Genomic DNA, 10,436 nt, shown 5'->3' with positions numbered 1-10,436 from the left:
ATTATATTTTGCTCCAAAATAACGTTACCATGGCAACGATATTAGGCATTTCTTTGAGCCTTAAAATCAACATATGTTGTCTTTTTTGAAGAAACGGGACGGTGAAATTTTCCCATTCAGCGTCACCAGGAAATGTTAGAAATACTCTCTAAAATACTTAAAATTCAACAAAATCTGTAGGCCAGTTTTTCGGGAAAATCAGTTTTTTTGAAATGTGGCTGTAACTTTTTTTTTCACCTACAGATTTTTTTTAAATTTGAAAGACAAACGGTTTAAATTAATCTAAGTTAACATGCAAAAAATGAAAAAAATTTACCGTCCGGAAGCAGAGATATAAACGAGTAAAGTTGCAAAATCAGGAAAAATGAGGGGGTTACAAGATCAGCATTTATGCATGCGTCACCCACTCACTCGAGTCCACGCGTGAGTGGAGCTACAGGCCAACACAAACGGATTTAAGTGACCATTAAGCCGTTTGTGTAGAAGTTTCGTAGTTTTCGTGAATAGGAGTTGTCTATTTATATTCCTTATATACAGGAATTAGGAGAAAGGTGAGCGAAATTGGCGGTATTTGTTTATTTCTCGTGACCCATTTGAATCATGAGCTGACGCGAGCAGCTTACGAATTGTGTGTGTGGCTTACGCGCGCGCGCTCAGCTGAAAACCCTTTCGAGCCTCCTTAATCAGCGCCTGGTTGTTTGCACAATTTCCACTTACTCTTACGCTAAGCATGAACCAGTTCTCAGAATTATGCCACCCTCACCTTCCACAAATCTTCCAGGGGCCCTTCCCAAACATCCTTCCCCAATATCGATGCAAGAAATAGACGATAAACACAATTTATTAGTTTTGTTTTCTTTCTCTTTTATTTTATTATAAAATGTATTTGAATGGAGGCAAACAAACACAATTTACAAGGCAAAACGATTGCACTGCGTATTGGTCGTCAGATAAACTGCAATCAAACACAAACTCCTAGTCCCTTAGAAACACCATTTTTCGTTGAAAGTTTACTCTCAGACCAAATGGATCACGTTCACAGTTGTCACATATTGACTACACACTTTATTCAGTGATAAGAAGCGTGCGTATTAGTATAAAACAACAACAACGCTTACGACTCACTCCATTTCGAATGAGTCATAGTGGAGGTATAACGCAAGTCTTCAAAACCTTGACATTAGGTTTGCTTGAGGCAATTAAATGGGGTAATAACATCGCCTACACTGGCTGAAATGAGATCATGAGCTCGTAGGTCTTCACCAACAATCTTGTTTCAGTTAAACGAGCTCAACATCAACTAACGCGTACTGTACCAACTGAATCTCAAACTCAGCGCCAGAAATTTCGAACCCAAATTGTCGTGATAATTATAACCGTATGTTTCTTTAATGGTCTAAGCTGCTCTCAGATCCGGCCGAGTACGGGCTCATTGTCACGACACACAAACATGACCGTATTTACCGTAAACAAGGAACTGCTGAAGGAAAATACTTACAGTTATATAGAGCGAAAGAGAGCATGATATCGCCTAATACTTAGCGGACGAGGCCGAAGGCCGAGTAGGCTAAAATGAGACGATATCACGCAAGCTTGAGCGCGATAATTGTTTCAAAATTCAACAAATTGATCACAAATGAAAGATTCCGAACCTGTAACATTTGCGAAGCTGCAATTTTCCCTTTCGTAAACAAGTGATGCCGTTTGGACTGTTAACTTCGTCGTTTGTAAATGAGGAAAAAATTACTTAATCTAGGGCTAGATTAGCAACGTATGTCACTTAGAATAAAAAAAGAAATAACAAAAAACTTTAGAACAAAAAATTTTAAAAGTTGATCGAACGTTCAATGGATTCAGAGCAAATGGCAAATGCAAGTTATCCTCTACGCTACCGAACCCAAGGCTATAATGTTGCAATTTTAGAGTATTTAACTGGTGCTAACCCTAACAATTAATTGAAAGCTAACCGAATAAGAAGGCTTCGATACTAACAATGGCATCGGCCGTCAAAAATGGCATCGCTTGTTTACGGCAGGGAAATAAGCGGAGCCGGTCCGTCATTTTCAGGCGATGAACGTAAGAATTAACAAGTCTGTGTTCAAGGCAGGGGTGAGTTCACACTGACGTGAAATTCCATGAAAGTTCATTGCTAAGGAGAGAGTCCATTTGCACTCTGAAATCGTTAAAACTTGCATACCCACCATCTGGAAGGTCAATAGAAGCTGAACAGGTATGTGCAATAGGATGGGGTAGGGAGCCTAACTCGTTCACATGAAATATAACCTTGATACTCTCGACAACTGGCAGGGAACTCCCCGTGATGTAACGAAGAAACAGCTCAAGCTCCTTTCGGCTAAGGCACCTGATGTATTTCTTCAGGTAGGAAAAGATCTGTAGACGGCACTTGTGCACATGTGTAGAAGGCTCCTCAAACAGCATCGACAGAACTCGCTGTGGCGTCACGCGCATCACCTCATATACCTTAAAGACATCCTCCTTTGAGTACTTCCACAGATCTTTATAATCACCGTCGCAAAGGCCCTCACTCATACTATCCATTGCCATGGCAGGCCTTGACAGCAACTCATTTTTGGCCACTTGGACCACAATAGCTTTTAGGTTGGTGGCCGAAGGCCTCTTTTTCACTTGGTAATCACTAAAAAAATCTATTAAGATACCATAGGATTCATCAGAGAGCCCTCCCTGCTCTGACTGTTCCAGAGCTGCTTTTAACGCCATGGATTCATTATCCGATACGTACTCCAGGAAAGCCTCTACGAGGTCTTCGTTGTCAAGTGCTTGCCGCCCACAGAGCATAGCAACAACAAAGGCCTTATTGATCTGAACTGGAAATATACCTGTGAGAACATATTGATGGCTGATGATTTGACCAAGTGTTCTCATTGTCGACTCCTCGATGCCTGGGCCGACTCGCGGGACAAATGTAGAGCTCCCGTCGAAGTACTTGTGTAGGACCTGTCTCCAGAATATCGAATAAGCTTCTCTTTTGACACCGTCCAGATCCATTTCTTGTTCTCCGTAGAAGGAAACGGTTGCAAGGCGTTGTGTTATTTCTCCTGACGTTTCATATAGTTTGAGAAGATCAAGCATGACAGTTTCTCTGTGGACCCATATGTTCGTTACACCTCCAGCAGTAAGTTTCTCGAGGGCATTCATTCTCCTTTGTGTCAAGGCCTGAAAAAACACAGTAAAATAATTTTGCTTGAACTAGCAATACAATATCTTGTTTCATTAAAGAATACCTAGGTTATTAAGGAGACTCTTGGGCAAAGTGGGTGACTGTACTTGCATGTCTAATATCGGTGTCACAGCATGCAATCTGGACAGGATTTTAATACGTAACATAGTCTCTCCTCTGCAGGCAACTACCTGTATAACTGTCAACTGTTGGCATGGAAATAGGAAAGCAGGCGTGGACTGCACCTTTCATTATGCCTTCTCAGATAAATCGAAAGTGAATTAATTGTTCATAATAATGTCATATTAGGAAATATCAAGAAGGCCTATTTTGCATTGTGTTAAGGGTATCATCGCGATTTCTGAGACGATACTACACAATTCCCTGGTATGGCTTGGGACTCTACACATTACCAAACATTGATCAAAACTTACAAAAAAAGTACATGTTTAACATTGCTGACACTACAGCAACAGAACTGATTGGACGTTTTGAAGAAATCTAGATTGAGGCTAACTATGTGCAAAGATGTATTTTGTTACCTGTAGGTAAATTCCAAAATGGACTTAATTGCAACTATTAGACATCCATGTGACCTTGCAGTGGATCAAGATTAATTATATGATACCTCACATTCATATTTACTTCAGGAATTGGTGCATTAGAAAAACAATTACCTCCTGTCCCCTTTCAGTGTCTGCACTGGGGAGGTTGTTAATCATTTCCCTGAATCGTTGTCCTGGACAATCAGCAACATTGCCGCTTACGAAACCTGTCTGCAAAGTGTCCTTCACACTTGCAGAAGTGTCATTGCTAACAAATTAAACAAGTAACAGAGACTAGTTGTCTATAGAGAAACTCAAGGTATTTTTACATTTAAATGGGCTATGTCAAGCTAAATTATGTCATTTTCATGACACCCAAAAAGCACAAAAAGTAGAATGATACATTGCAATAACCACTTAACTGTTGAACAACATAAAATAAATACAGCAAAAGAAAAGAGAAGCATGGATGGACACAAATGGACAAGATTGAAACGGATTGCATTTGGGTAATCTTGAAAAAAGTCTGCCTGACGTTTTCTAAGTTTGTGGCAAATAACCTTGATGATGGTCGTTTTTGCTCACATTCATCTTGTTTGTGATGTAACGATAATTTTATCAGTATAGGAATTCCACATTGCCATTTTCAAATTTTAACTCGTGATTAACTCAAGATTTTGGCTAAAAACCCTAAAATAACGTGACATAGCCCCTTTAAGATGGCAAAGGGGTAAGAGAGCGTGTTTATGATAATGAGTATACAGTCATGTCCCTTTGAACAAACATTAGTATACACTAACTCCTGTACTAGCAAAAAAGTAAGCAAGGAAAGGGCAATGTGTGCAATGAGGTTAGTTTTCTTAGAATCTCAATAATTGGCTATGAGGAATATTGGCATTTATGGTACATGGCTGAGGAAGTATACAATATGGAATATGGTTGTAAACAATTGACTCAATGACATGGGTTTTTATCCCTATTTACAGCCAAGACAACAGAATACCGGTAGCAAAGATTGCCAGACAAAGTAAAATCTGCAAGTGGCAATTTGGAGTTAAAGAGTTAGTCCAAGGTGAAAAAATGAAAATCAGATATTGAGACAAAGGGGTGAATAACCACTCATCAAAACAAAGCATTGTAGTGATGGTTAATTACACATAGATGTTAGGTACTCACATTTCATCATTGGCCATCAAAAATGGAGGTGGTGTTTCGCAAATAATATTTAAATCAGGCACAGTAGCATCTAGAGGGTAGTCAACATCAGCATCTGCTGGGTTTTCTCCAAATCCTTGAAATAAGACTTCTTCATCTGGATAGGCAGGTGCTTCAGTGCACTCTGCCAGCATCACACCGTCCACTGCCAGCATCACACGGTCCACTGACTCAACAGGTAAGGAAGGATTCACAACTGGTTCACTGAAGGATGAAAGGGTAAAGTATTGAGGAGTGAGGCTCAGCGAGCCTACCCAGTCATAGATGGCACAACATGTCATATCACTCCTTTTGGGGAATCTGCGGGTGTGGACACCTAGTGACACATGTCTCACCGACACTGTAATGTGTGGTTCACACACATCTGGTTCAGCTGGTACCCTTTGAGCTCTACTGCTACGCAGACTAAGTAGTTCCTCCTGTCTAGCCTGTACATGTTCTTCTCTAGCTTGCTCTTGTGCAGCACATTCCTTTGCTTGATCCTTCTCCAAAGAATCAAGATATTCCATTAACTGACTGTCCTTTAGAGCTGCTCTCTCCTCAGATGATCCCAACAGGCCTGTTGATGGGGTCGAGGATGTACTGGTATTCTGCTTGCTCTCAAAAGCAGGTGTAAGTAAAGCAGCCTCATCGTCATCATCATCACTGACATCGTGAACTTTCTTTTTCTTCTCAATGCCTTTCATGTCTACACACCTTGACAAGAGGTACATCTTCACTTTGCTTAAGTTGTACTTTGCTATGTAACATGACAGTGATGTGAACTCATCACCTATTACTTCTTCAAACTTAAAGTCTGCGAGTTTAAACTTTAATTCATGAGTGTATCCATGCACTGAATATCCTTCAGGGAAAAACATATTTGTCAGGAGATCAATCATATCATCTTCTGTTGCAGATAATGGAACCATTAACTCCCTTGTGCCCCCTCCTTTTGCTAGGCGAACAGCAACATGGCGCTTTAAGTCCTCGTTGTAATGATGCCATCCAACTTGGGTTTTCTTCAATGCAGACTTCTGTGGATGCTTTCTTTCCTTTGATGATAGTGTTTCCTGTGTCTTTGCCTTCCCTTTGCTTGACTTCTTTACAAGCTGTTTAGATAATTCTAAGAGCTTTCTCTTTTTCTCACTTCTTTCCTCATTTTTTCCCCCAGATATTCCACCGCTGGAAACAAATGATTTCAAAGCAAGCACATCTCCTCTTCATTTCAAACCAAGAGCCTCAAAGTCTTTATCACTAGCACTCCTTATAGCTGTGAAATCCATCTATAAAGAGGCAATTAAGCAAAAAGGTCACAACTAAAATAATAATGAAGAGCTGCTTGTACAACACAATTACCTTTAAAGGTTACATTATTAATTAGGTTATTACTCGAAGGGCTCTAGATAAAAAAGGCAACAGAAACTATGGTTTACAGTATATCGCAGATTGTAGTCAGGAGACAAATCATTACCTCCTAGAAACTGTTTTCATAATCGCTTGAATACAACTATGGCCTTGGCTGACGTCACGTGGTCTAACTACTGTTTGCAATACACTGCCTGTCGTTTATTTAACTAACAGCAAAGGCAAAGTTTTGTGCTATCAAAGACAGATATTCCAGCAATCATAGCAATTTGGTGGTGGTGGTGGTGGTAGTAGTAGTAGTAGTTGTAGGTGTATGACAACTGTTAACGGAGATCTACCCTTACATGTTTCTGGGTGGCTTCAGGTAGTGGAACGTCAGTAAAGACAGTGCACTCACTACGGGATTTGGTATTATGTTCAACCCCGGGTGTTCAACTCAAATATCGTAGGCTTACCATTTCTTTCCGAAACCTATCGCAAACATCGAAGTCCACTTTTCTTTTTTCCCTCAAAAAAGTAAAAACCTATGATGAAACAGACATAATTTATCGTTACACTTGAAAAGAACATAATGTACCTATCTGAATGTCAAAACTAGCACGACAAAATGTGAAGTTTTATACCTTTTCTATCTCGGATGCCAGCTCTTCGTCCGCCATGTTGTAGTAAAGATACTCGTTTGCCTCGCTTTCACGTGGCCGGAAGTGAGGAGCGTTCAAAAAAGTGAGCGGCGGAAAAAAAAGTGAGCGGCGGAAAAAAGTGAGCGGTGGAAAAAAAAGAGAGCGGCGAAAAAGAAATGAGGGGCTAAAAAAAAGTGAGCAGTAAAAAAAAGTGAGCGGCGGACAAAATCAAGATTACAAAAAGAGAGCAGAGACACTTGTCTCTCACGAAAAAGAGGAGAAGAAGTAGATGTCCCTTTAAAAGCACCGTAGAATTGATATCAAGGTAGAGATTGTTTCATCACGGTAGTAAATTGACATCAAGGTAGAAATTGCTTCATCGCGGCAGTAAATTGATATCAAGGTGGAAATTGTTTCATCACGGTAGTGAATTGATATCAAGGTAGAAATTGTTTCATCACGGCAGTAAACTGATATCAAGGTAGAAATTGCAACATCACGGTAGTGAATTGATATCAAGGTAGAAATTGCTTCATCACGGCAGTAAATTGATATCAAGGTAGAAATTGCTTCATCACGGCTGTAAATATTGATATCAAGGTAGAAATTGCAACATTACGGTAGTGAATTGATATCAAGGTAGAATTTCTTATAATTTATTACATTGATATAAAAGTGGATTCTTCCGTCATGGCATAAACATTACACATCACGCAAGTAAATAATTTTGAAACAAACGGCTCATAAAAACGGAAATGCATAAAAAAGAGGAGAGAGAATAATACATGATAACAAGATGAAAAAACAAAAGAAAATTAAAAGGTAGCTAAACTAAATTACATTTCGTCTCTTCTGTTAAGGCCTGCAGGCTCCAGTGTTTTTCCTCTGTGTATGAGGAATGCCTCACGAGCCTTTCTGATGGAGTCACGACTAGTGTGCAGTTGTTCGAGCGGTATAAGGATCATGTGATCATACACAGAGGAAAAACACTGGAGCCTGCAGGCCTTAACAGAAGAGACGAAATGTAATTTAGTTTAGCTACCTTTTAATTTTCTTTTGTTTTTTTCATCTTGTTATCATGTATTATTCTCTCTCCTCTTTTTTATGCATTTCCGTTTTTGTAACACGTACATCACGTAGCCTTTTTATGTCATTTCCGGTAAATATAAAGATCTTGTAACAAGCATTTATACATTCAATAAACCTGACGAAGGCTGGTATTGGCCAGCCGAAATATTGCAACAACGCCTATGTTCACGTTGTCTTGACCAACCTTTGCAGTATATTTTCTATTGCATCATCTTTCTTTGCCCTCTCTGTTGCTGGGTTATTTTAATAGGAAGCTATACCACTATATCGTGATCTGTCAAAGTGCAGGAATGGTCCACCCTTAAGGACGGTGCCTACTAATTACTGGGTTGCCTATGGGCAAACCCAGTCGAGGTCTACGTTTAGTTTGTTTGTTTTCTTTTTTTTTTTTTTTCTTTTTTTTTTTTTTTTTTTTTTTTTCCGTGTCGGTAAAAGTCTTGCCTGTCACTCCCCTGGTAAGTAGTGTCTTTGTGTATAGAGCCTTCTGCCCGTATTTTCTTAGGATCGAGAGGGTAGTGGAACTGCGTAGATTTCTCTTGTGGACACAGTAGAATCATTAACTTAGCCTGCAATGGCGTCGAAAGTCATGCAACGCGAATGGCGTTTTAGTGGATCCTTAAACAAAATATACCCTTATGGAGCTCAATAATGGAAAGTCAGTTGGATAAACTAGGCATGAATCTCAAAAGCGACGAGTACTGGACTTCGACAACAATCTATCGCCCGTCGAGACGAAATCAAAGTGAGCAGTATTTACCTGAAGTACATGGTAATTTGACACAATTGAGTTTCTTGTCTTCACGCACGCAATCAAATAGGAAGAGGTTTTCGCCTCTAAGAGCAAATATGTTGTTTGTTTCAATAAAATTTTCGCTGGAAAAGGATTCTGTGGTATTTCTGCCTTTGTGAATTATAATATCATGTTGTGTATTGAATTTTCGAGCTTAAGGTTCAAATGTGATATGGGAGAAGTTTTTTAGTATTGCTCTGTAAGCAGGAAGGGTTCACAGGCCTGTTGGAAGCGTGCTTGAGTTTCAACAAAATGAGGCCCAAAATCAGTGAAAACTTGTGACGCAGATGAATAATAAAGTAGCTCCTATTTCCAAAATGATGGAATTACCTGGTGATAAATAACGTCGTACGCGTCTTGGAGAGTAAATTTTGACTTTGCATAAACAAGAGTTGGGCGATTGTGATCTTTGTTTTGACTTCGCTCATTTCATTGTCAAACTTTATAACACTTGACAGAAAAAGAAACTTACAAAAACCCGGTATCTTGCCATCATTTGACACAGATGCTTCACTGTTTGGCGAGTAAACATGCCGCGGTAACTTAATCACGGCGCCCGCTGAATTCCGGCCATGTCACTTTCGATTTTGCAATTTACTTGAACGTAGCAAAAATCTCCCAAAATGTTTCTCGCTGATCGTAACTTTTTATATTCTATAGATCGTTTTCACGTGACGTCATCACCTTCCAAAATCTAAAACTAAAGATCCACCAAAGTTTTTATCCTCATCAGGCATAAGAGGCGGCATATCTATATCTGTTGACAATTTCACAGCTCAATAGCGTGCTTCGTTTGGAAACCAGAGCATTTTGAATTTCCGGATTATGTAGGTGCGTGACACAAAGCTAGTTTGTTGAAAAATATATACTTATCTCATGATTTTGAGCCCTTTTAGAAGTTAGAGCATTAGGAAAAGTGCTTTTGTAAATGCTTGTTTTTTCAGTAGTGATAATCAGTCGCCTAGATAGCCAAAGTCAGTTCCAGATGTTTACACTATTTTCCGGCCTGCGAAACATTTCGACGAATATCTGAAGTTTGGGGAAACGCAGAGGCCTAAAACTTGGACAAGTGTCTTATTTCTTTATCTTCTATAAGATAACAATTTCTTAGCGTTTTGCACTGGATAGTTTTTGATTTATTTTTTTTATTGCGTGACAGTGAAAACGATCTATATTCAAGGTTCAAAATTAATGTTGTTTTCATGTCGTAAATATTTTATTCTCGATCGACCGTCCGGGAAACTTCCTTCTGCTCTTTCTGAAAACTGTGTATCAATATTTATTTACTTTTTCATCAATATTTGTTTTGCATAAAGCACGCTAACAAAATCTGTACCTTGCTGAGTTCGCATTTGTTAGCGTGAATAGTATTTTCGTTCAGATGTTTCTGTTTTTTATGAGCGGTTTATTGTTTTGGTCTCCCATCCCAACACTAACCTCGCGAAACAGGGCTTGACTTCAGTGAAGTTCAGTATTACAAAGTTTTCGGATGCTCATAGGGCACACTTGTGGTGAAAAGAAGTTGTGAGGGAACTTGAAATTATCAACATGTCAGCCCAGAAGCCAATGTTTCTCGCTTCTCTTTTATTTGTTATTCTTCAGAGACTGGAATGCTGTATTTCAATACCACA

The sequence above is a fragment of the Montipora foliosa genome, chromosome 5 (assembly GCF_036669935.1).
Source record: "Montipora foliosa isolate CH-2021 chromosome 5, ASM3666993v2, whole genome shotgun sequence".
In the NCBI taxonomy this organism is placed as follows: Eukaryota; Metazoa; Cnidaria; class Anthozoa; order Scleractinia; family Acroporidae; genus Montipora; species Montipora foliosa.
Note: the sequence above shows the minus strand (reverse complement) of the source record.